A 26,262-nucleotide genomic window follows, 5' to 3' on the forward strand; every position below is an offset into this window, starting at 1 on the left:
CTACTAGGGACACTTATTTTTTTTTTCATATAATACTGGGTGGGGCACCATGTAATCAATAAAGAGCTAAAAGGTGAATGTTTTTATATTTGGCTGAAAATGAATATGAAGATGAAGAAATGGGGTGTTAGAATGTGATTCTCCAGCTTTCCAATACCGAATCCTACAGTGCTCTAGCAGGAGCATACGGGTCCCTGAGACAGGCTATTCAGTCCAGATATTCTATGGCTTCAGTCCAAAATTATATTTCCTAGTTGATTCATGCTAATGCTAGAAGATATATATTTTTTTAATTAGAAAATATTTCCTTGTTGTTGAGGAGATAACAAGGCTATATCTGATTTCCTCAGTTTCAAAAGTCTCTCCAGAGCTGAATAAATTAGCCATGAAATTGCAAGAATGGAATGAAGAAGATATCCCTGCCCTGAGTGGATTATGGTCACTCGTCCTTACCCCCTCCTACTCTTCTTCTGACCAACTGTGTCATCCTCTTGATACTCATTTATTGCTTCAGTTCACTCCAGTCCAGGAACAACATTACTGCCTCTGCCATGGCATGAGACTACTATTAAAGTTCTAGCATAACGATAATTAACAGCACTGTTTGATATCGATGTCAGTGACACATTAATTTGAAGTACCGTACTAATAGCGTTATATTGTTCCGCTAGTCTAAATTTCTCTTCTTAACAGTGAACTGTTAGAGTTTTCTTTCTGAAAGATTTACAAAAGATAGTTTAAGTGGGTATGTAATTATGAAAGATTCGACTAAATGTAATGGTACTTACTGCACACCTTCCAAATTTGAGGCTTCTCCTGAACAATATTGGAACAGAGAGAGAGAGAGAATGAATTGCAACGTCATTCTACACGTAATGCGCTTCTTGACTGTGTAAGAGTAAGCAACCTTCTCTCCTCGAATATGGTGAATCAGCACTCTCTGGTACAATAATGATTTCACAAACATGTGAAATACTCTTTGACATGGACAGTAATCTCTGTCAGTCATAAATACGTACTTCAAAATGTGTTTTTCCCAGAAAAATAATATATCTGTGAAAACAGTGCTAAGAGAAGAGTTTGAAAAATCTAAACTATACGCGACTATATCTGAAGTATTCACATACTCTTTCAGTCATGGCCAAGATGCTGTCAGAATCCTTGATATACATAAGTTTTATTTTATTTTAGATTGTTAATGAGTACCAGGTGGGATCTGTAATAATACCACCGAGTAGGTAAGCCGCAGACTTCGATAGAACACAAAATCATGACAAGAAAATAAGAAGGCGGCATCATGGCAACCCTCGCAGTCAACTAGGCAGCCATGGTCACTTAGTGCAGGGACTTTGTATGGCACATGGCTGGAATGGATTATTTGTCAAATACTGTGCACGGTCTTTGTTCAGTTTCAATGTGTTTTAGTGCAATTTAACAAACAAAATATTTTGCCGACAATGAAAGATTAGATTGAACAAGGGCCACCTGTTGTTACAAGGGATGATACAAAACAATGTATCATTACAGTGCTGATAAGTTTAATAAAGATTTTTCTAAGCTCATCAATGAGAGATGTTTGCTATGATGAATAATATAATCTTGCCGACAGAACGAATACAAGGTGAATGATGCCTAATGACTGGGATAATTCAGTGGAAATTCATATTATTTGAAAGCATCCATTTTTAAACAGTTATTGAAAGATTGCCGTATTCTCAATGAAGGAGCTGGTTCTCTAGCACTTCTTTGTTGCTATTGTTTTTTGGGATGAGGATCATCTGAATATTAACCCAGTAGACTTCAAGGTTATGCTGTACAAGTTGTCCCTCTCTTGCAGGCCACCATCATATGCTTTGGAGATGGGACTTTTATTTAAGGGACTATTATTTAACCAGGTAGATAGTCGCCCGGTTACACTGATGCCACCACATGAAGGCGTCCATCTCCAGCCCCAACGCCTTTCTCCTATCACATTTGCATATGCAAAGTGTTTATAACTTATGCAAATACTGTCGCTACGAGAGAAACAGCAACTTACAAGATAATGCTGTATGTAACGTACGAAATTGAAGGTTATAGAAAGCCACTTGAGCCCATGAAAACACGGTCTCTTCAGTACGATAATTTTTTGTATCATACTCCTACCATCGCCAAACTTTTCCAGCTAGAGGAAGGAGATATTTTCTTTATCAACCTTTTTACTACTAGGGTGCTCTCTTAAACTTAATAAAATAATCTGATAGCATCAGAATTATAACATTTAGAATGTTCTATCACTGAAATAATCAAGATACTATTAACCAAAATTTTTGATAATTCTTCCACCTCTGGTCTACCCTCATTTGGTAGCTACTGCCCGGTTATACAAGCGTCCCTTGGCCCCCTGTCGTGACCTTGAAAGAGGATGGTAGAATGCACGAGAAGGGCAGCTTCAGTCTTCACTCTACCAGGTTCACGTCTCGGACATCCTGGGGCACCTTCACTGTATGTCATATCCCTGGCACGGAATAAAAGCGTGTGTCCGCACAATAAAATCGTCCACCAGCAGTATGAACAAAATATCCTTTAATAAATGGATACAACGAAACTGCTTCTACCCTCTTCACCTTAAGATTCTTTCTCCGCAACGAAAATAAAGGTTGACTGCCATTTTCATTCTTTATTTCCTTATAAAATATTGTATAGTTATCCCTTTCATGCAGTTCAATGTTATTCTTGCTACTTCCTAACAGTTTTAGTCAACTTAGGCGAGACACTTCGAACTGGAGTGGTTAAATATAACCATTTTCAAACCCTTCAGTACAAGAGGTCTCCCTTAAATTTATCTGTACTACGGTTTGTGGTAGGTAGTCGCATTCACGATTTACTCACTCGAATGCAACCTTCAAGTGACTACATTGAGTGACACGCCAAAGATTTTCTGTAACCCAGGAAGTCACTTATTACGTTGGGTGGTAACCGTATAAACAAATGAACGCCTGGTGATCCAGTGGAATAAGGCCCTCATAATGGATGAGGTCAGTAAGGGTTTCCATCTGACGAATTGTTGGGGGCTATTGTAGAAACAATGCTACTCAGGAGAGGCGAGGCTGATCACCCTTGCCTTAAATGACGGTACCGAGTTGCTTAGGCCCAGACTTCTACGCTTCCAATATGGCAAAAGAGGACAGAATGATTACTAGTCATGTCGGTAACCAGAACAAAAGATGTACTCAGAAAAAAAAAAAAAAAAAATTATCGCACACCTCACCGCCCGTATCATTGTGAGACATAGACGAAGCATTGTGATGCATGGAGCACCCTGTGATTATAAGTGTAAATATTATCCTTGGTAATTATTGGGACTCGAAGTGGCACAGAAGTTCACATTTTGGATGCTGTGTTTTTTTTAAGGCACTAGGTTAATAGATTCAGATGTGTCCTACAAGTCTTGGTCATTTTCACATACATCGTACCTCAGGTGTCGATACTTTGTAGCTGACTGTATGTCGTCGGGTGGAGGTCGATAAAGACATTGCCAACTAGATCTGCCCCCAGATTTAATATATTCTCTTGGCCCATGGCCCACCTTTCCACAAAATGTAATTGAAATTCATTGAGAACTTTGGAGATGTGTGAACAAACAAAAAAATTCCTGGATCAGGATGATCCGGATCACAACCAAAATATAATGGGTTGTTCCTAGGGCCATGCACTACCTCTCCAAAAAATTTCAGCGAAATCAGTTCATAACCTTTTGAGCAATCCTTGTAACAGACAGACAATCAAAAATGACATGAACAAACCAACACGGGCAAAATCATAATCTCCTTGGCGGATATAAGACAGACTGTATTAGGGTCGTATTCCTGTAGTGCCAGTAAGTTAGGTTAAGATGTAATATAAGTGTAACTTACATGTAAGATAGTTATAATTTAGTAATTAAGAACAATTTAGTATAAGTGTTAATAATTATAATCTAGTATAAGTGTGCTATAAGTATCATATGAGTGATTTTTGTATCGTAGAGATAAGTTAGAAGTGAACATCTATGTACTATGTAGTTCGCATTAAGTATTTTATCAGCCGACCACACTCCCTCCCCCTCTTTAAATAGGTGGTAGCGGAGTTTGATGAACATTTAAATTGGCTTAATCGTCATAACCTCTTACTTAAGTAAATTCAAAGATATCGTTCGGTCTCAGTTCATTATAGTATTAGAAATGCAAATTGAGAAAGTGCCAGAAGGGGAGAAAGAGTCCATAATATTCTATATATTTAGTTACCTCGAAATATCGATCGTTGTACATTCCCACGCTTGGTTAACTAATAAAATAGCATCCGAACATCATTACGAAGGCTTGATATTAATTGATGTGATCATTCTCAATGCTACTCAAATTTTCTCCATCATTGTGTAATCTTGGTGAGATGCGATAAGCTCTAAAGAAGTCAATTCCCAAATGAGTGTTGCGAGACATGCTTGTTAACGTGAAAGCTGTAACACCCTCGAATGCAATCGGACTGAGGTATCCGAGGTTATATAAGGCGTGGGCGAGTATATGACTGTGTGACTCATTCAACCGCCTTTGATTCACAGATTTTAACATCAAGTCGTAATCTGCCAAACGCGTCACCACACTTAGGCTGGTAGTATTAAACAACCTCTTCCCCTTCTCGTGAGGCATCTTCGTGAAGAGGCTCTTCCCAGTTTGGAACCTTTAAACCCTGACCGAACAGCCTCTTCCCAGAAGGAGACTACGGAAGGGTTGGTATGCTGCGGAGTTTTTTTTTTTTTTATGCGAGGAAGAACCAAAGGCCATGAGCCCGCAGTAACAGTTCCCTCCAAGAGAAAAACAAAATACAATAGAGAGCCAAATTCAAGATCCGATCATTTTGAGATGCCCGGACACACTGCGTTTGAAAGACTGGAGATCATAGGCAGCAGGAAATACAGACAGAGGGAGACAGTTCCAGAGCTGACCTGTTGCATAAATGAAAGACTGGGAGTAACGGTTAACTCTTGCATTAGAGAGTTGGACAGAAAAGGGATGAGAGTTTGCTGCCAGACGGGTGCTATGCGCCCGTCGTAGAGGTGGAGGAATGCAAGCAGACAGTTCAGAGGAGCAGTGACCATTAAAGTAGCGATAGAAAAGAGATAAAGATGCAACAGTGCGGCGAAGAGACAGAGTTGAAGGTAGTCAGTAAGAGAAGGAGAGTTAATGAGACGAAAAGCCTTTGACTCCACCCTATTGAGAAGAGCTGTATGTGGGGAGCCTCCCCACACATGAGAGTTGTACTCCACACAGGGGCGGATAAAACCCCTGTATAGAGTCAACAATTGTGCAGGGGTAAAGAAAGAGCGGAGTCGGCTTAGCACACCCAATCTCTTGGAAGCAGATTTTACAAGAGATGTAATATGATCTTTCCAAGATAAGTCCCGAGTAAATGAAACCCCAAGCATGTTCAAGGATGATGCAGGATTAAGCTGAATATTATTAAACATTAGTGGGTATAACTGTGGAAGATTTTGTCGGGTTGATAGGTGTAAGAACTGAGTCTTAGATGCATTAAAGACAATCATATTATTTTTACCCCAGTCAGAGATACGAGCCAAGTCAGACATTAGGTGTGTCATAGCCTCATCCCTTGTTTGTTGAAGTAACTGTTGAGATGGACGTTGCGGGAACCGAATGGAAAGGTGAAGGGTGGAGTCATCAGCATATGAGTGGATAGGGTTAGATGTACAGCTTAGAAGATCATTGATTATTAAAAGGAAGAGAGCTGGTGATAGGACAGAGCCCTGAGGAACACCACTGTTGATAGATCTAGGAGAAGAACAATGGCCGTCTACAACAGCGGCTATAGAACGACCAGAAAGGAAGCTAGCGATGAAGGCACAGATAGAAGGATAGAAACCATAGGAGGGCGTTTTGGAAATTAAAGATTTATGCCAGACTGGATCGAAAGCCTTTGAGATGTCAAGTGCGATGGCAAAGCTTTCGCCAAAGTCCCGAAAGGAGGACGACCAGGAGTCTGAAAGGTAGGTGAGAAGATCGCCAGTGGAGCGTCCCTGACGGAACCCATACTGACGATCGGAAAGAAGGTTGTGATAGGAAAGATGCCTTAAAATTTTTCTATTCTGATTTAAAATAAAAAGTGATAGATATACACTAAGTATACGTCAGTACCTTACAAAATTACGGTTCTAAGATAATTGTAATGGGTAAGTTTTCACTAAATACACCAAGGTATCGGGGACAGTTTTAAAATACATCAGTTTATTAACCACATTAAAAAATGAATTTAATAGTGTACGGTAATTCCGAAGTAATAAAGATAATTTTGAAGAGCCGATATGATAACTCCCATCCGAAAGTGTGGCACAACTGCATCACAGCTCACAGACTCCCAGCCAAGGTAATATGGAGGGTGAACTCCCTTCAAAAACAATGCACATTTGCGTGCAACCGCACGTGGTCCCATTCTCTCGACTCCCACATCCAGAACAGAAAACGGAGTAATGGTAATGTTCGTCTGGGATAACTGTACTAAAGCCACATCTATGGCTATTACGGTAATCATAATGTACACACTAATAATCCTCACGACCATATTTGTAGGCCAGCTTGTGTATCCATGATGTATGTATGGGAGAGTGAATTATAATATACGGGGGTTTTAAGTATAATATGACGTAAAAGTTCATGTAGGGCACGTGTATGAACTGAGGACAAGAAATATATACATAAACATTATATTGGCATGCAGTGGCGGATTATATGATAAGGCTTTAAATTTGGAGTTCCAATAGGCCTCATTCATCCAAACTGTAAATGTCGGTTCATGTTAAATACCTGGTGCACTAATGTAGGCAGTTGTATATAACTTACCAGAGGTTCAAGTCACACATTAATTATCTAACCAAACAGATTTGACGAACATGTGAAATGATGTTGTGTACACAAAACAATCAGCCTAATATATCGATAGGAGTATGATACTCAATATATATTATATGGAACAGGTTGCTGGTGAATTATTTAAATGTAATCTTAATCAAACATATTATAGCCTAGTATATTTGACATGTAATTATCTGTGGTATGCATTACAGAAACAGTTACAAAGGGAATGCATTACCACAAAATATAAAGTATTTCAACGGACCATAGAACATTATCACAAATTTACAATATATACATTAGACAAACCATTGATACAGCATAATAGGGCAGAAGTCATATGACTACTGAGATTATGTGTCTTCATTTCGTTATAAGGATATAAAGATACCATATTTTACATTACCTTAACCCCTAGGCGCCGGTCCACGTCATATGACGTGTTGGTAGAAGCCTATGGTCCACGTCACATGACGTTTAAATTTTTCACGGGCATGTTTGAACTTAGTAGAGTGTCTTATGGACTCAGAGTATTGTCCAGGCATGGCTGGTGCACGGGGTAATGCTGCCTGGCCGGGGGGGGGGGAGGGCAGCCCAGCAGTGAGGAGGGCTCTGGTGGAGGGTGGTGGGAGGCTGGCATAGGGAGAGTGTGGCATTGGAACCAGCTGATTCTGGTTCAGGGTTGGGGTAGGGGTCAGGAGGGGTGGGGTGGGGTGGGGTGGTGGGGAAGGCTACTAGGGGGCCCTGAGGGGTGTGGGGGAGAGTGTATGGGTGCTTGAGTACACTTGTACTGACCACAGCTGGACTTTAGAGAGTATCATACTGTCAAGAGTTACTACAAAAAGAGGGAAATAATGTGTAAATAACAGTGAATAAATAAACAGACATATAATTGTTAGAAAAAAAGTATCATGGAAAACATAAAATAAGCCAATCTTTGTTAGTTACTTTCTTGCGTTTTTTTGTTATTTTAGTTGTCATATTCGGCATTGTGAATTAGTGAAACATACACACTCAACACTTATTTAGGCATCAGGTAATCATCCCTCTTCTCTCCACTAATACCGCCAACACAGCACCATGACCTTGAACATGCTCAGCCCAGCTGCCACACACCAGCTCCCTCTCACCACACCACCACCTCCAACTCGCCAACAGATGATAAGTGCGCATGCTTTTTATGTGTTTTTTGTCATTTGTGATTGGTTTGTACTGAAAAAAATGAATATCTGGGGGAAAACCGATTGTCCTGAAAACAACCTGGTACTGGGACGTGGATAGCTAAACCCATGCCCGGCGCCTAGTGGATAATAAAATACGCTAACAATCGTCACCTAATTCTATTAACCATAAAAAGGCAGTCAACATTTTATACATTACATAAAATGGCAATATCGTTGCATTAGTGACAATGATAGTATGGCATATGGAACTACAAATGTTTGCAATTACACAAGCACATTTTGCACAAATGATGTACATTACACATTATATAGTATGTCCTGTGGCATAGCATACGTGTGTGGTCTTCATCATTACTAATTTTAGGGGTGGGGGAACACCGGTCCCCAAAGGTAATTACATAAATACTTGTAGCTATGTGCACTGCAACTTCTGCAATAGAAGGTACAGTATCTACATACATAACATAACAACATAACATAACAAGACCATTATGAAACATCGTATGAGGCGCCATATGACGTAGAAGTCTGCTTCACTGCAGATGACACACGTGACGGTGGCACCATCTAGCACTGCCCGTCCTAACTAAACGGTGGCCAGTTAGGTCTTTATGGCTGCACACTGGGTCGACGGGAGTTCACCCTCCATATTACTACCAAGGTAAAGACAATATAAAGTAGTTTCACATCGGGGGGGGCGGGGAGAAAAACGTGTCTCGGTCTGCGCATGACATCACAGATAATCCAGACTGAGGGTCTCCGCTTGATAGTGAGGCCAGTCGCTTACCTACTGTACCTGCCCTGTGATATGAGCACCCTGGCCTATATGGATTACTTTTATTGCATTCTAAATTGCATGCAGAGCAATGAAAAGGTTAATGCTATTTTTTGGAGATACAAAATATGTCTTCAAGATGAACTATCTGTTTTCAGAGAATATAGAAATGTCGTATACAGGGTCATACAGACACAGATCTGACGTCACAGATGCCTGTAGGCTAGCTGATTATGAGAAAAACAACTGAAAATATTGACAGAGATCACTGGTTGAGAGTATAGCAACACTAAACACCTACAAGTTGATCCAGAAATCGTCAGTTTACATTGGTATACCATTACATTCGTTTTCTTTCACGCTCCCATTCTCTCTCTTTCTCCCATATTAACCTTGACGTCACACTCTCTGCGTGAGCAGGGAACGGTGAATCTACCTCTCAATATTCTATTTATCTTGATTACTATCCTCCTTAGTCCCAGCGTTCTGCAGCCGTCAGTTGGCTTGGGGCAGTGGTAGGGAGCAGTTGCGTCTACCCTCAGTCTCTTCTCATTCTTGCGGGAAGCCCAGACGTGCGGCATTAGAAAGCATGCCAGTTTAAATATGGAATAATTTCCGAAGCTAAAGAGGTTAAAATTAGCCCTAAAAGTTTGCCGTTATCAAAGAAAATTTAAGATTATAAAGTTTTATAAAAGGATGAGTGACAATTGAAGTAAATTATCCAACCACGGTGTACACCTACATCTGCATGTTGCTCTATAAACATGATTGGATTTACTTCAAATGTCACTCATCATTTTATAAAACTTTATAATCAACTTTAATTTTCTTTGATAATGGTAAACTTTTAAAGGTAACTTTGACTTTTTCAGCTTTGTAAATTATTCCATATTTAAACTGGCTGCTTGTATTGCAAGCAGTTTACAAATTTAAATATATATGTGTTAAAATAAGAAGAGCTGCAAATTTATCATGCTCCTCAGTGTTGCATTAACGTTTCTTGGCTCCAGCCAGCAGAGCTGAGTGAACTGGGTATACTTGTCACACTTGCATTATCCCTTTACTTCCCGTTTTCTTTCTATGAGATACCTTGTGACGTCATCATGCTGCACCTGAGATGACTGTATGTTACTTATACTGTGCCTGGGCTGGCCACTGGGTACCGATGATTTTCGGATCTACGGCCATTGAAGGGTTTCAACCCCCAAACCAGTCCAGGGCCTTGGACCAATTTGATGAAAATAATGGGCTTCCAGGGTTTATAGATATCTGCTTTCTGAGTTTTTTTTTTTTTTTTTTTTTCAGAACGATTGGCACAAAATTGCGACCTACAGGGAGCAAACAAACAAGCAAACAAACAGACAGGCAGAGACAGATGAAACTGCCATAGGCCGAGTGCTTGCCGGATGGACTCGTGTGTGTCTGACGTTAGAATTGTCACCCTCTATCAGTCTATAAAATTTCATAAAGATCCAGTGAGAATTGATGGAGATATGAATTTTTGAAAATCAATCTGCCTTGTGTTAGAGAAAGGGATTCAACCCGCTACCCAGCCCAGGGCATTTGTTCGAATTTGATGAATAACAATTGGCTTGCAGGGTTTATAGATATCTGTCTTCCGATTTTTTTTTTTTTTCCAGGACCACTGCTGAAAATTGTGACCTGTTGAGTGCAGACAAAAAGACAGTCAGTCAGACAGACAGACAGGCAAATGAAACTGCCATAGGCAGAACACTTGCCGGATGGACCCGATCGTGTCTGCTTAGTTTTCACCGGCGTTTAGGCAGTCATTTGGCGAAAAAATTTGCGTTTCATTGCGAAGCACAGGATGGGTTTAGGAAGTTAAAAATTGTATTGGCAGGGGCACCAGATGTTTCTCTTCAATTTGGTAAGGGAAAAAAAAAAATGTATTTTCGGTAACTGAAAAAATGGTGCCACGGCCGGCCACTGGGTCTGACGATTTCCGGTCCCACGGCCACTGAGGAGTTACAGTCCCCCACCCAACCCAGGGCCCGTGACCGATTTTGGTGAAAACAATGGGCTTCCAGAGTGTATGGATATCTATCTTCTGATTTTTTTTTTTTTTTTTTCAGAACGATTGGCGCAAAATTGCGACCTGTAGAGAGCAGACAGACAGACGGAGAAACATACGGAAGTGACCAACATACTTGCCGAATCTTTTGGTTGCGGCAAAAATAATAATGGTTCATTGCAATGTAGCCAATGTTATTGGTTTGGTACATGAACCCGCTTAGCCCAAGGACGTCTTCTTCCAAATATTATTGTTGCCTTCAAATGATTTTATTCCATAATGAGGACAGTTTAGATCATCCGTCCGTATTCTCGTCAGTTACGTTAGCTTCCTAGCATTTCTTCTTCCGTGGTTCAGTTTTTGATACAGCTGGTAAACATCAGTATTCATGTTATTAATACTGAAAATTATGGCATTTGTATGATTTATATGGCACAGAAGAGGATACTAAGGAGTCATAAGCAAAATGAATCTAGGAGGAGGTGTTAGGGAGCTTCCTTAACCGACGAGAATACGCACCTTGAAAAGTTACATTACCGCCCTTAATAATTCCGCTAGAGGTCCGTTTTAACCCATCAGTCCTCTGACCATTTTATTCAACCCAGGGGATATCTCTTTTTGTGAAGGAGTTGATGTTTTGTCGGCCAAGGCTCATCTGAACGTGAACCCGCTGGACTGTAGAGTTACCCTTCTGCACTTCACCATCCACCTTTGAGGGATAGGGAAGGAGGTGAGGGAGGTTTGTATAGCCACGTAGCGGAGCTGGCTTGGTTATATCGGTGCCACCACGTGAAGGTGTTCCTTTCCAGCACCAAAGAGGTGATGGAGGGTATAAATAACCCCTCCCGTTGTAAAAGTCTCTCCTAGGCTTAATAAAATTACTTTGAAATAGCACGAACAAAATTAAAAAGTTCTTACCCAGCTTATGGGGTTAAGCGGAATCAAATCGTTAGAAGGTAACAAGACTATAGTAAGAAAGACGTGCTGAGCCTGAAGGGGTAAACACATTAAAGTTTGATGCTCGTGTCTCTGTTTTCACTCACTGTTCCTATTAACCCCTTTAGCACGATACCGTCTCTTGAAATTCACTTTTACTGACAGACGATTTTATTCGGCTTAGAGGAACCCAGAAGTATTGAAGGGGTTACGGAAGCTGTATCCAACCTTTCAGTTTGAAAATGTTATAACAGGTTCAATACAGTCACTCACTCCATTCTTAGGTTGGAAAAGAAGAGTTCTGAAAGATGAAGAAGAAGAGAAAATGGAAGAAGAAGAAAAAAGAAGAGGAGGAGGAAGAGGAGAAGAAGAAGAAGACGAAGATAATGACGAAGAAGTTGACGACGACGACGAATGATAATAATAACAACAACAACAACAACAAGGACAAGAAGAAAAAGAAAAACGAAGAAGAAAAGAACAAAAGACGAAGAAGATAAATAAGTACAAGAAAATGATAATGAAAGTGATAATTGTAATGACTGTCAGAAGAAAAATAGAGAAATTAGTGCTTAGGCCCTCATTCTTCAGTCCTGTGATGTATTATTAAAAAATAAATCTGGTTGTCTCCAAACGAATTTATTTACCTTAGGATAGAATGGATCAGATTTTAAACAGCCTTTAATAACCCATCCTTTACAAGTTTTTCCTTTTTTTCAAGGTGAATGAAGCAAAAACATTTGGGGGACGAATGGTAATTGCCCACCTGAATAAATTGTTGACCAAGGTATTAGCTACTTCCAAAAAAATGTGAAAGAAATTCTCAAAACTGTACAGATTTCAGTCACCGCCCTTCACAAAAAGTCAATCCATGTATAAAAAAATATGGCGGCTGACATTCGTCCATCTTTGATCAAATCCTCACCAAAAGTAATGGACTTCTGCACATCCACATTGTTGCTATTTCCTGAAGGTTTGCTGAAAGTTCGTCCACTACTTTTCAAGATATTTTGGCAATACACACACACACACACACACACACACACACACACACACACACACACACACACACACACACACACACACACACAGTCCGTCAGAAACTATATCGCCTCGCGTTGGTAAATGCTGGAGATAATAAAATGGTAAAGGAATTTTAGGATTATGAAAATGTCGTCTTCAAGTGATATAAATATATATATATATATATATATATATATATATATATATATATATATATATATATATATATATATATATATATATATATATATATATATTTCAATCTTCAAATCTTGAATCCGAGTGACGTCCTTTCTATTATATTCTTTCTGCCTGCAGGCGATTTTATGAAACATATGAAAGGCGTCTCGTACGGAAGGGGGTTATTAAGGATGTAAGTAACCTTTGCAGTTCGAAAAGTGTATCCTAAGCCGAACAAAATCGTCAGCAGACATGAAGAGCAAAACAACAGTACGTCACCTGGATTAAGTCGGAAAGCATTACTTTTACATGATTTCGATGACGTCTTTACCATCATATTCTTGTAACCTCCAGACAATTTTACTTCACTTGAAAGGTCTCTCGTACTGGAGATGTTGATGAGGGCAGCATCTAACTCTTCTGGATCTAAAAATATGTCCTTTGCAATATATAATCGCATAAGTTCGAAGCACGCACTAAAATACCGGATCCTAGCGACAAGTTTTTATATTATGGTTCTTTCACCTTAACATGGCCCATATTTTCGTCCTTCAGCTGCTTATTTCACGAGTTCATTGACAGAAAATACAATGGTGCGGTTATTCAGAAAAGGACAATGACACCGTTTTACATCATTCAGAAAAAGAGGAATGTATGGTTCTATATTATTCAGGGGAAAAAAAAAATGGTACAGTTCCACACTATGCAGAAAAAGACAACGGTACGGTTTTATGTTATTCAGAAAGACAACGGTACGGTCCAACAGTATTCAGAAAAGAGACAGCGGTGCGGGTATACAACTTTTCCATAGCACTAGCATTATATTCTAAGGTTCACCTTTTGTTACGGCTCAGCAGTGAAGATGGAGATATGGCATTTTTGGGCCATGTTCAAATAACTAGTATATATGTTTTGGCAGCGAGCGATCTCAGTTCTTCTACCTTTATATAATTTTCCTGCATATATTGGGCTTACTTTCACTGAGAAAGTCTTCTAGCACCTACATCTTAGTTATTTAATTTGTATATTTCAAGTAAATAATGTCCGCCTTTTTAAACATTTATGCAATGACCATGGCTGATATGAAAGTAACAAGAAAGTGACTATCAAAGAGCTTTGCTGAAATACACTAGTAAGACACACCATAGTTGCTAGGAAACTCTAGCTCCTATTCCTTAGCTAATAATTTTGCCTATGTCAAGTTAATGAAAATGTCCTGTTGGAATCTAGTAACATTTTCAGGTTCTTATTTCTCTTTCAAATGAATATTATCCGATGTTCTGTAAATGATAAAATGCTAGAGGTGTCGTGACAAATAGGTTAATGGCAGATTCGCTTTTCACCTGATTTTGGCCCAGATTTTCATCTTTTAGCATCATATTTCACACAACACAGTGTCACAAAGACAATCCTATAGTTCTTTTTCCTGCCCATATCACTGATTCGTGACTAGCATGTTATTCCAGTTGTAATCTGTTGTTTTAGCTCAGCATTCAATATAGTGAACTGGCAGTTTTAGGTCCAGTTAGAGTAAAAAAAATTATAGTAATAACATTTCTAACTGGATGAGTAACATTTCTAACTGGATGAGTAAATCGCCTGACGTTAGCTTGAATAGAATGCAACAGAAGTTCTGCAACTGGGCTGTTGATTTTTATTTTCTAATAATGACATGGCTTATATAGGAAAATATATAATGAGGAAGTAAATGTTACCATCATTACTACTATAAGGCATTCATGTACTTTGTTCGTAATATTTGTAGATTCTGTCAATTGTCCTGTGAAAAGTTCTGGAGATGTACACCTTCATTATTGGGCGGCTTAACTGCTTGACCATAAAGTGGTCCCTTAACTACTTTCATATCACCCGAAAGGAGGTTGGTGGACTGCAGAGGAAGGACGACACAATGCTGCAGTCCACCAGGTACACGTTTTTGATGAGCCTAGAATCTGAACAGCACCATCAACAGTAACAACAACAGCAACAACATCAACACATTCTGACGTCCACCTATGAGTGAAGGAGTTAATGAAGGCTATACCCAATCCCTCCAATAAAGCCTGTCCGAAGCTGAGGAAAATCGTCTGGCAGCAGCAAAGAATCTAATGCTATTGACGTCCACGGGTTCTTCAACCTGTCATGCCCAGAAGTAAAGTTGAAGGGAAGAAGATGCTCGGGGGCATGTTTAACCTGAAGAGGAAATGGGCACTAGTCTAGGATTGAGATGGGTGGATGAAGTGGGGAGGCATGTGACTGAGGATGCTATAGGTTGGACAGAGGGCAGCCTTATTCGGGAGTATGGGTGGCATGTAGGCGACTTGTTTGTGATCACTCCTTCAACTATTTTAGGCGTCTAGCAATGGATACACAAATGAATTATCTAGGAATTATTATCACAAGAAGTTTCATCAGAATAAAATACCTTTTTTCAGTCAGTGAATAATTTGCACAAATGTCCTTTCATTTTTTTTTTATAGTTACTTTGTTAGTAATTTGAGTACAGTTAATCAGATTTTTTTGTAAATTTTCTCATTTACTAAGTGTATAACTAAAACGTAGTGGTGGTGGTAGTAGTAGTAGTAGTTGTTCCCTAGGCAGTATGCCCGAACAGCCCCGGGTCCCTTAGGAAGGCCATGGCCGAGACCGGGCTTTCCCACAGAGCTCTCGAAGAGTGTATGTTATGTTGTTGGCATAGGTGATTGTGTGCAGTGCAGTCTTCCATTATGTGCCTAATAGTATGAGGTGCTGCGTTGCATCCTGGACAGGCATCAGCGACGGAGTCATCCAGCCTCTTCTGGTAGCTTAAGAGGGCTGGAAGGTGCCCACATCTCAGCCTGGCCAGGTGGACTCTGTCCACACGAGGGAGATAGGATTCAGAAGGGTGGATGTCAGGAGGCTGTGCATGCAGCTGTGTATTATCTTTAAGTGACTGAATGGAGCGGCGAGTGATCTGAGTGTGGATATGCTTCTGGAAGCTGGTCTGAGGTGGGCGAGGGGGAGAGATGACAGTATCTGTGTATGGTATCGTGTGCTGGGTATTGTTTTGATGTTCCTTGGTGTGGGTGGATGTGCTGCCATGTATTATAGTGAATGTTGTGGGTTTGTGGAGGCTGCAGCAAGAAACTGGGTGCATCTCATGTCTAGGTGATCCTTGACTTTAAGGACTTTGGTTTCTTGATGTAGGTGGTCTGTGGGCGTAGTAGCTGTGCAGCCCGTGATTATTTTTACGGCCTTGTTCTGTATGGTCTATAGAGTTTTGTAGTGTGTTTTGGTGAGGTTAGGAGCCCAGGCAGGGCTTGCATAATTCAGCACTGAACGTATGTATTGTTTGTATACTGTGGTGGTGGTTTCTTTGTTGTGTCCGAATGTTGTATGGGCAAGTGACCTCAAGGCATTGAGTCTTGGTGTTATTTTATTTTTAATGTTTGTAATGTGTTGTAGGTGGTGGCGCTAACCATCCACTTACTCGATGTAGTGCCGCTCTCGGGTGTTTGCCTTTTCCTCTTCTCTGTCCTTCTTTCCTTCCTTCCTCTTCTGTCTTTCCTTCATTCTTTCCTCTTTCTTCTGCCTACGGGTGACTTTACACTCTCTCTTCTTTTTTTCCTTCATTCTTTCCTTTGCTACAGGTGACTCTACAGTGAGTGACAAGCCAAACGGTTTCCTGTACACCAGGAAACCATTTACTAATCTGGGTGGTAGCATATAAGCAAAGTAAGGTGTCTGGTGGTTCAGTGTGCAATTACGACGCTCCAGTCGGATTGAGCCGGTGAAGGTTTATATCCAAGAGGTTGAGCTTTATTGCTCACGTAATGCCACTCAGGGATGAGTGAGGCTGGTCACTCTCATCTTAAATATCAGGATCAATCTGCCTAGCCCCGGGCTCCTACGCTTCTCATGGGGCAACTTAAGATTGGATGATGGATGAATGGATGACTAAAATATTGTTTATTGAACTTTTAGTGTCCACAGATGTTTGGTCATTAAGGTGAATGTGGTCACATACTCAACAGCTACTGCAAAATCCGACTTGCTCAAATGGTCTAACGTCTTTAGTCTGATACTAGCCCGATTAAGTATTTCGTTTTGGTTTCTCCTCGCTACCTGCAGACGATTTTCTGTTCATGTTAAGTTACAGTTTTCGAACTGGAGGGGACAGCAAAAGCCTTTAATAACTCGATCCCTGCAAGCTGTCCCCCCTAAGATGCATAGAAAACCTTGAGATACCCCCCACCCCCCAAAAAAAAAAAATCGAAATATGGTTAACGTAGAGTATTATTTGTCAGAGAATGAATGGCGTATATTTCCATGGTGTGGATACTGAGTGGACGGGTAACTATTTTGTGAAGTGTTTTGTCACTTTATCACTTACTTTTCAAATGATTTCTGATATAATTATGAGAGATATTACTCATTACATCTTTGTTGGCAGAGGACACAGCGACGTGGAGGCGAATTGTTTGTGGCCACCTCCTATGGGATTAAGGCTTCTGGCAATACATGGATAGATTGATAGATAAATACCCTCTACAATTTATAATTTCTGATTTCAAGTATTTATTTCTTCACTGCATGTGCCTAAAGGTCAAATATAAGAACAAATAAAACATTTAATTCAATGAATAGATGGTAACTGTCACAGTTTGATGAGTTTCACGAAGTTGTTTATTATCGATGTGAACCACTTTATATGCAGGGTGGCCCGGGAATGATGGGCATACTCATTACTTTAGAAAGTGATACATGAGTGAACTCTGGAGTAAAAAAAAACAAAATGTAATATAAACATAGGTCCAAATCTCATCAGGACTACAATTACTGATAATCTTATGGGTAAAAATGGTCTGCATAATTCACCCATAAAGGTATCAGTAATTGTAGTCCTGTAACGGTTGAGATTCGGACCCATGTTGATATTGCATTTTCTGCCTATAATTCCCTGATCTATCATTTCCCATACTTTTGCCCACTCCTGTATATCTCCTGGGGCAGCAATAAGATAATGCTATAACACTTGTGGCAGTGACGGGGCCTACATATCTATACTCACAAGAACAGCAGGTGTAGGTGTGGTGGCCAAGGCGTGGGTGTGGCCTCAACTGATTCTCCCCACGTCCCTTCCAGCTTATATAGTAGCTGACCCTGACTCACCCTTCCTGACGTGACGCACGGAACCTGTAATTGGTTAACATTCTCTCCTCTCTCTCTCTCTCTCTCTCTCTCTCTCTCTCTCTCTCTCTCTCTCTCTCTCTCTCATTATGATAACTTGTAATGATCTGGCATGTAAGGTCTCAACAAAATGTGGATATAATTCATAGGAGTGAGCATCGCACTAGCAGATGCATCTCCGTACATACAGATGTAAAACTTTAAAGCTTCAAACTGCAGAATAAGGACATAATTATTCCATTCCATGGCAGTCCATTGTACACAGGTCCATTGTGTCACTGAGATATGGAATGTGGATTTAAAACATTTTTTTCATTTACTAAAAAAAAAATGATAGTTTGAAAATGTACTTACGATTTTAAGATTTGTTGGTTAGTAATTCCAACAAATGTACAATTCTGAACATTAAAAAGGGGACAGGGTAGTCTGCCATCAGAAGGCAGGTTAATTGCATACGTCCATCCACAAATCTCCTTCCTTAACCCCACCAACGCACGGATTTGTAAGTGTGATGGACAGATGATCTGAAATTTCACACACTCTCCCGTCTTGCCGCATGTAAGTTTATTCTGCTGTTAGGTGTGTTATTACATGTATAGATCCACCTTCAGTTCAGTGAGTTGCAAGTATATTGAGTTTTAAGCAGATTTCAATAGAATCACGCCAGAGTATGGAGTTTGGTTCTAAATATTTATTCAAAGTCCCGTGAACGGTATACTAAAATCTAAGTACCTATGACAAGTTATATGATTAATAGCCTGTTAAGTCCCTCTCCTGCCTTGTCATCTAGGGAGCCACATTATCCATCCACCCACTCATACACCTACCAGCCCATCAACCAACTCACTTAACCCATCCAACACTCACTCTCCCCTGACACCCGTACGACCCACCCAGGGCATCGATCTCAGCCATCCACCCTGCCCACCAACGTGTGTCCCCCACCAAATTAACTGTCAGAAATTTTTAAACACTTCTTTATCTGACAAGTGTTAATCTAAAAACAACAAATATTAATTAAATAATCGAAGTCTCTTAGGAAATTAAGATATAAATTAATACTCTGACTCACCAGTAATTATCTCCTTATATCCTAACTAGTTCCCCCAGATTTAGCCAAATCATCAAGGTTACTTTGCTAGACAGAATCGGAATAACAGATAACGACGGACCTGAGGTCTTGGTCGGTTTGCCTGGGGCTTCCAAGCGACCTTAAGTGCATATTTTACAGCTTGCAGCTTGAACGAACTTTTGGAACAGAGTGGTAGAAATGGCGAGTCTCTTCTCCCTCATAGGATTAGAGATGCCAACTATTTATTAATTACAATTGGCTAAATACAATTAAATTACTTCATGAAATATACAAGGCAAATCTAATGTAATTTAACCTGAGTTTTAATTAAACTAAAGCCAAATATTCCCTTTAGATATGTAAGTATGTATTAAATCTTCACCTGTTTTTCACGTGAGGGCACATCATCCCACCACGCAGGCGCAGTTAGCTCATTGAAAAATTCCTAAGTTTTTACATGTATTTACAATGTGGTTGTCCACAAGGGTTAAATGCAGTGGCTTTCAATTTATTAATAATAAAAATTATTAAACAGAACGTAATCTCTGGGTTATAAATCCGTTTGAATTATTCGTTACTGCTCTCCGGTTTTTCCTCTGTTTTCAACAGGGACAACTATTATAAAAGGTAAAGAGTGCACCCACTCCGAAGGAAAATATTTCCCACAGTTTTGTGGCCAGGCAAAAAATGATACGCTGTATCATGTAATGTGACCCTTAGCCAGGAGTTCTCTCCATAGGTCTTGAGAACCCAGTGCTGTTGCCCTTCTAGGTCACGCATCTTGACCCAATTGCGCTTCACCATCCACTGTCTCCAGGGGTAGCCGTTAACTCAAGGGGCACCAGTTTATCAATAGTTTTTATACTGGTATGTCCCCTACATTTAATTTTTACAAGTCTCAGCACCCCCTCCGAATCTGGATGTGTGGAGATCACTTTAGCTAATGGCCACTGGGCTCTTGGTCGTTCTGTTTTTACTAAGACCACATCTCCCATGTTTAAAACTGACTTGTTGCTGGCAGCCTGAACCTCATAAAATCTTTCTCTTAGGCTCAAAAGATATTCTTCGCTCCAATGTCTATTTCAGGTGTAAAATACTTTTTTCAAACGTTGATATTCATCATGCAGATATTGTCTATCTATCTATTGCCAGACGCCTCAATCCCGTTTGGGGTGGCCACAAACAATTCTCCTCTACGTCGCCCTGTCCTCTGCCATTTCACTGCCCTGCTCCCAACTCACACCCCCCTCTCTCATATACCTCTCTACCCCATCCCTTCATCTCATCCTCGGCCTCCCCCTCCCTCTTCCACCCTCCACCTCACTCACATACACTCTCTTCGTCAGTCTCTCATCCTCCATCCTCTCCACATGGCCAAACCACCTCAGTGTGTTCCTCATAAAGCTTCTATCACATCCACATCGACACCACAACACTCCTTTATATCCTCATTCGTCAGCCTGTCTCTCCATGTGACTCCACAGGCTCCTCTTAAATAACTCATTTCCACTGCTCTCACTCTTGACTTGTGTCCTTCCAACAACGTCCAAGCTTCACTTCCATACGTTAGAGTTGGTATCACAATACTGTCATGTAGTAACTTTTTCACTTCCATGCTCATTTCCCTGTTTCTTATCACTGCTTTCAAAGAACAGCAACCTTTCTTCCCTGCTGTACCCTTTCAAGCACTTCACCCTCCAAACCTCCATCCTTACTCATCACACTACCCAAGTACTTAAACGTACTCACATTTTCCAATTCCTCACCATCCAACCTCGCTGTACATTCACTGACTTCACCTCTCTCAAAGACCATCACTTTACTCTTCCCTACATTCACCTTTAGATTCCGTTTCTTACACACTCTCCCAAACTCATCCACCAAGCCTTGCAGCTCCCCTTCGTCTTCACTCAACAACACAGTATCATCTGCAAACAGCAGTACAGGGAGTTTCCAAACACTATCCTCTCTCACCAGGGCCACTCCAACATCCACTACCCTACCTTGTACCTCTTTTATTACCCCATCCATGTACACATTGAACAACCATGGAGACATGACACATCCCTGTTTCAACACAACCTTCAAAGAGAAAAATTCACTTAGTTCACCATCCACACGCACTGCAGCCTTAGCACCATCATATATACTCTTCACAGCATTCAACAACTTCCCATCTACTCCATATATTCTTAATACTTTCCACAATCCTTGTCTATCCACCCTGTCATATGCTTTCTCCAAATCCATGAAAGCCGCATACAACTTCTTTCCCTTCTCTAGAAACTTTTCCACTAAAGATCTAAGAATGAATATCTGATCTACACAACCGCTTCCCTTCCTAAAGCCTCCCTGTTCTTCTCCAACTAATTCCTAATTAGTATTTTCTATTGTAGGATCATCTACTTCTTCCTGGATATCCACACAAGGCACTGGATGGAGCTTTCTGCCAAATAGCATATGAGCTGGTGTCAATGCCTCAGCTGAAACACTAGTGTCATCCAGATATGTTAAAGGTCTGTCATTAATCCTAGCCCCAATTTCAGTTATCACTGTTCTCAGTTCTTCTCTATTGATCTTAATTCTGTGTAAGGTTTTCCTAAGGCAGTTCTTCACAATACCATTCATTCGTTCTGTTAATCCATGTTGCCATGGTGCTGTTGGAGCTATGAACTGCCAGGTACAATTTCAGATTCCTAGCACTGGGTTAACCTTTGGGTCATTCATTATATTTAAAAGTAGAGATGATGCTCCAACGGAATTGATTCCATTCTCGCTTATTAATTTACTTGGACAAGACCTTCTAGCGGTAAATCTTCTAAATACGTTCAAGAATGTCTCTGAACTTAAATCTTCTGCCATTTCTAGATGGACTGCCCTTGTGTAGGTGCAAGTAAACAAACATATATATACCTTGTGGAGAGTTCCCTTACCCGTAACAGTTATAGCCCCTGTATAATCAACTCCAGTTACATTGAAGGGCCGAAATACATTTACTCTATTCTTTGATAAAGCAGATGACTCTGGATAGTTATATGGTTGCTGTTCATACCTCCTACATATAATGCAACTTTTGAGATATTTCCTTACGACCTGTTACCCTTAGGGATTCAATACCTTTCTCGGATTCGGGACAAAATCTGCAGCACACCATGAAAAGTTAACTTATGGGCTTCCTTAACAATTAACTATACAAAATAATCATTCTTGGGTAGTAATATCATTTGTCTAGTTTGAAGAGACAAGTCAGTCTTTACTATTCTGCCACGGCATCTGATTAGACCCTTTCCATCTACGAATAATCCTAAATCTCTTATCAGCTTATTACTGCTGCCAGTGCCTACAAAAAAGGTCAGAAATATCTCTGTAATATTACCTTTGAAACATTTTCAGCCAATATTCCTTGGGATCAAACCTCAAATCCCACTTTCCTATTCCAAAATTTAATAACTAATATAGTAGTGTTAAGAATTTGTCTTATTGATGAAAATCTATTACTGTCAATCACTACTACAGGATCTAAGTTTGCAACACTAACCTCAGCAATACTATAGTGTTTCTGTTCAGGCGATTCCTTAGTAAGTAATCATTTAGGACCAATAAACCACAAGTCGTCAGTGGTCAGTCTCCTTACTGTCAAGCCTCTCGAGAGCAGATCAGCTGGGTTTTGCTTGTAGGATACATGCATAAATTTAAATTTGGAAGACAGTTTTTTTATAGTCTTCACTCTGTTGCCGAGGAAAGGGATTTTACTGTCCTCCTTCCCTATCCAGTAAAGACAAATCACACCCTCAGTCAATATATAAATATCCTCAAACTGAGTATCAAGAGTAGTGGTTATATACCTGGCCAATTTAGTTCCTACTTCTATGGAAGCCAGTTCCATTTGAGGTAGGGTTCTTCCTTTTATTGGTGCAACTCTGGCTTTGGACATAATAATCTTACTATCCTCTCCTGTTGCACAGTAAGCTACTGTTCCATATGCCTTTTGAGAAGCATCACAAAATATATGTAAATGTGACTTCTTTTTACTGTTTATCTTCCTGAGAATACATATGCTTGATGTATTTTCAAATTCCTTACTAATCTGTTCCCATTGTTCAACATACGTCTCACCCAACTTAGTATTCCTAGTCTAACTTTTCTCGCCAAGCCTCTTGCACTAAACATTTGCCCCTAATAACTATAGGACTGACCAATCCTAATGGGTCAAATAACATGGAGACCTGACTTAACAAGGACCTCTTGGTGAGAGTGACATCAGAGAACTTAACTGGCTTCAAACTTATTTCATCAGCCTTTGTATCCCAGTTAAGACCCACCGCATTTTGAGATTTGAGAATGTCAGTATTTGGATAATCCTCTTGTATTTTATTCCTCAAAAGATGTGAATTTGTATTTCAGCTCTGTAACACATTCGGAATTGGCTACTTCACAAGCCTTCAATGCTTCCGTCTCTGTATCAGCACCACCTGATAAATTATCCGTATAAAAAGCCTGCCCAATTTCTGGGCATTTGGCACTTCCAAAACGATGCTTTAAAGTGTAACAAAGTAGGAAAGGACTAGCACAAGAGCCAAAGAGCACCGGTCGGAAACAGTAGGATTTCAATGGACTATCCTCATTTTGAGGGTATTGAGGCAAGAGGAATTTTGTAAATTTCCTATCCTCTCTCAGTCCTATTCTGAGAAAAGCCTTACTAATGTCTGCTGTATAAGCATAAGGTTTCTCTCTAAATCTTAGTAACACATTCCCTAACTTCTCTGAAAACTATCCATATGGGAGTAGTTACTGAATCGTTGCTTACAGCATCATGTGGTAAATAATGTCCCTCCTTATGTTTAACAGGGAATTCTACCTCTTCTATAAATTTATTCTTCAACTGATCTTTTATAATATTATCATATATGGTTAGATGTTCTGGTTTGTCTTCCAACTTTCTTAGAAGAGAATTTAACTGAGCCATAGCTGCTTGGTAATTTGTTGGTAACTCCGAATGGTTTAGTTTCCATGGTAATCCTACCCAATATTGTCCATCTCTAAATTCCTCAGACTGGTTATACAAATTCAAAGTTATTTTATCTTCAGGGGTTAGTTCCTCAGAGTGTATTCCTATACTGTCTAGGTCTCACAATTTGTGTACAGGTTCAGTTTTTTCATCCAGCAAGTCATTTATCTGAGTAGGGTCTAATTCTGCACCTATTCTAGCTACAATCAATGACTGTGTGGGGGTAACAAAGACTGAGTCTACCAGTTTGGCCTCTCATTTAGTTTGCTTTGGAAAAGGCAAACTGACCCATAATGAGGTTACCTCCTGGACTCTTGAACAACTGTACTTTATTCTTCTTGAAAGTCCTATGTAGGAATCTTCCACAGTAGGCTAATCTGAACCAATTATCATTTTTATTGGACCCACAGTATCTGATTTCCCATTCTGTTTAGCCAACCTTAACCCTGAGCTCTGTAGATGATCAGAGGTTTCCTTCAGTCCTTTTATACATATACTTGTTTCCATATTATCCAGTACAGCTGCTGTTATACGGCATTTATATCTGTGAAGGTGTATTACAGGTCAAACTACATCAAAGGACTGAGCTTCCTTAGTAGTTAAAAACCCTGTAATGGCTAGATTTACTTTAACGATAATAGGTAACTTTAATTTCTTCACAATGTCTGCAGAAATGAAGGTTTTCTGTGAACCCGTATCAAAAAGAGTACATGCTAATGGGTTTCTATTTTCTCTCATTACCTTCACATCTATAGTTGGAACTGCAGCTGTCATTACTCTTGGAGTATTCGCTTTCACAATTGTCATATTGACACTTGCAGTTTTAGGAACCTCATGCTTCATCATCCTTGGGCACAAAGCACTGTGATGATTTTCTTTTTCACATTTGAAACAAAGACTTAGTTTAACCTTGCAGTCCGCGGAAGTGTCTTCGGAATTCATGCAAATCATACAACACCCCAATTCCTGAGGCCTCACTGTTCTAGACGCGTAATCAGGATAATGGTGACAAGATGCATTGGAATGTTGTTCACCACAAAACACACAGACTTTCCTGTCCTTTACCATTGAAATTTTTACCTCCTTAATTTCATCAGCTTGTCTATTCCTTGCCCTTCATGCCTTATCCTCATAGTTTAAGAAGCTAAGGAAGGTACCTATCTCTTCTTTAGGCACAGACTTAGGCGCCCCTGACTTAGGTTTTCCAGCCAGTTGGTTAGTGGTTCTTTTCCTTCTTTCAGCCTTCTTTTTAATTTCAGCAGGCTTTACTGTTCCTTGCAAATGTTAACGGAGTTGCATTAAGTCTTCCTCAATCTCATCGCAGGAGATCATCCTTCTGGTACCTGCCATACAAGGCATCCTTGGTTCTAGGTAGAAGCTTTAAGGACATAATTCTAGAAAGCATCCAATCTGCTGCTTTAACATCTTCGTAAGTTTTTAAAGCCGAAAATTTTGCAAGGAATCAAAATCATGTTTAGGCATGGGTAACTCAATTAGAGCCTTCAGGTGGGAAATAAGGCTTCCGTTATTTCGGTAAATAAGGTGATGGAAAATACAATTGTTGTTGTCTGTGGTAAGAAAATTTGTAGAGAAATGAAACCAGTTATTTTTTAATGGAAGAAAAAGAAACTAAAGGCCAGGACCCCTCAAAATTTTTCCCTTCAAGAAAAAACAAAAACAAGGTATTTTCTTTGATTTTCCATGGAATGATTATTGATTCCATGGCCTGAAGCCATCAGAGTGTGCCTCGCGCATTACGGGGGTTATTCTCTCGGGCATGGTAGCATACATTCCCTTCTCAAATCCTTTGACTAATGCAAGAAAGCCTTGGCTTAATCACGCTTGCTCTAATGCTGTACACAACAAGGAGAGGGCCTATAAAAGGTACTTAAGCCAACCCACCCCTGAATCACATCTTGTTTATGTTTCTGCCCGGAATCGTGCTAAGTCTGTTCTTCACTCTGCTAAAAATAATTTCATCCATACTAAATACGCTCAA

The sequence above is a fragment of the Coenobita brevimanus genome, chromosome 56, assembly GCF_032717465.1.
Source record: "Coenobita brevimanus isolate Jiangsu-jjx chromosome 56, ASM3271746v2, whole genome shotgun sequence".
NCBI lineage: Eukaryota > Metazoa > Arthropoda > Malacostraca > Decapoda > Coenobitidae > Coenobita > Coenobita brevimanus.